General features: G+C 45.1%; 1 pseudogene; it reads right to left on the reverse strand.

The window, feature by feature from the left end:
* Nucleotides 1-403: 403 nt before the first annotated feature.
* The window catches only part of LOC129815276 (prostacyclin synthase-like), a 27,920-nt pseudogene continuing 26,000 nt past the window's right edge, over nt 404-2,323 (reverse strand).

The raw sequence follows: 2,323 nt of genomic DNA on the forward strand, positions 1-2,323 counted from the left end.
TTCGCGCCCTGCACTTGAAGTGGCTGTTGTCATAAATGTACCGACGTCGGGCTTGCACGCCAAACAGGTTTTAAGTTACTTACATTGTGTTTGCCAATGCCCCTAGGATCATGTACATTTGATGCAGCATTATGACAACTCATTGTCACAACGATAGGAAAAGTCATTGTTTCAACACAGCCTTGAAATGCATGGACAGAGTCCATGAGCCAAGGTGATTTGGATGGACTCTGTCATTCCTGTAGAATATCTTCTGTTTCCAGAAGGTGTCAAAGTTATCTTTAAAAGTGACTCCAGCAGAGCTACAGTCTTTTAGCCAGATGTGTAATGCCAGCAGTCTGCTGAATCTTTCACACCCGCGGCCCAGCGATGGTACTGGACCTGAAATTATTGGCCGTTTTTTGGAGTCTTTTAATGCTAAAATCAGGATGGTGTGTGGGGTCAGGGGTCATGACCTAGTGCAGAGTCTTGAGTCTGTAGTGGACCTCCAGGTCTCCGTCGGGCTGGAGCATCCCGAAACCATATCAACTTGAGTTGACCGGAGGAACGGTGGCAGTCAGGTCACACAGCTCCAGGTCCAGCCGGGAGAGGACCATGAACGCAAACCTGACAGTCACAGAGAGGGGAGAGGGGCATGAGGTGAGAAAAGATTCAGACCAACTGTGTACAGTTGTAGATATAATGTAATCTGAATGAAGTCTGCCATGTAATACAATATTTGCATATCTCACATATGGTAAAGCCTAGAGATTGCGACCCCATACTGTATGTCTACAGCTGTTCTACCACCTGCCTCTTAATCTTACTGTGGATTAGTAGGATTTGACCTTTTAAACTACTAATATCTTCCACAGAAAGGCACACACATCAGCAGTTTGTGATTGTCTTCGAGGACCCCTATACAACTGCACATCGATACAGCATCAGCACTCACAGCCGTTAATGGCCATTTCAATAATTTATAACAAATTTAAACTCTATAGAGATACAGGTGTAGGATCTTAATTTGAGTCAGTTTGCTACAGGAAAATAATCCTACAGCAACAGGACAACAATTATTATGTTGATTATAGTTAATGGACGTATTTGTATGGATTGATCATTTCTTTCTCAAGGGAAAAACAAGTCTGAAATTGCAAAGTGGAAATGACAAACTTCACCATCTGTTTTAAACCTCAAAAAAACAAGTTTTAAAAAATCCTGCATTGCTGGAAAATTTTGCTGCAACAGAGTGATCAAATGAAGATCCTACATCTGTACCAAACATTTGACAGCTAAGCAGACAGAATGATTGATATATATAAATAACTGATCCTGAGAAGTGGATTTGTTTAGTTGTTTTATACAGCACTAAACACTACAGCTACATAGCCTAAGGTAGCAATCTTGATGTGGTTGTAAATGCCTCATGAATCATTAATACCTTACTAATGAACTCATTCATTTGGGAAACATCCATCCTAAAAACGTTATGCAATAGCATAACAAACGTGGAGTGGTTGTCACGACCGTTGAAAGAACTGGACCAAGGTGCAGCATGGTGAGCATACATTTTCTTTATTTAGGTGAATACGCCGAACAAAACAATAAACACTACAAAACAAATCGTGAAGCTAAAGGCTAAGTGCCATAAACAAAGTCAACTTCCCACAAAGACAGGTGGGAAAAAGGGCTACCTAAGTATGGTTCTCAATCAGAGACAACGATAGACAGCTGTCCCTGATTGAGAACCCTACCCGGCCAAAACATAGAAATACAAATAATAGAACATAGAATACCCACCCCAACTCACACCCTGACCAAACCAAAATAGAGATATAAAAAGGATCTCCCTCGTCGCGGGCCCCGGACTGGAGGCCGTCGCTGGAAGCTCCGGACTGGAGACCGACGCTGGAGGCTTTGTGCCATGGATCGTCACTGATGGCTTTGTGCTATGGATCATCACTGGAGGCTTCGTGCCATGGATCGTCACTGGAGGCTTCTTGCCATGGATCGTCACTGGAGGCTTCGTGCCATGGATAGTCACTGGAGGCTTCGTGCCATGGATCATCACTGGAGTGAGGAGACGTATAGGGAGTCTGGTACGTGGAGCTGCCACAGGGCTCACCAGGTTGGGGAGACATACAGGAGTATTAGTTCTGGGTGCAGGCACAGGACTCACCAGGCTGGAGAGACATACAGGAGGCCTTGTCCTTGGCAGAGGCACCGAATATACTGGGCCGTGGAGGTGCACTGGAGGTCTCGAGCTTAGAGCCTGCACAACCCGTCCTGGCTGGGTGGTTATCTTCACCCTGCAAATGCGGGGCGCTGGCACAGGACGCAC

Source organism: Salvelinus fontinalis, chromosome 18 (assembly GCF_029448725.1).
Source record: "Salvelinus fontinalis isolate EN_2023a chromosome 18, ASM2944872v1, whole genome shotgun sequence".
Lineage (NCBI taxonomy): Eukaryota > Metazoa > Chordata > Actinopteri > Salmoniformes > Salmonidae > Salvelinus > Salvelinus fontinalis.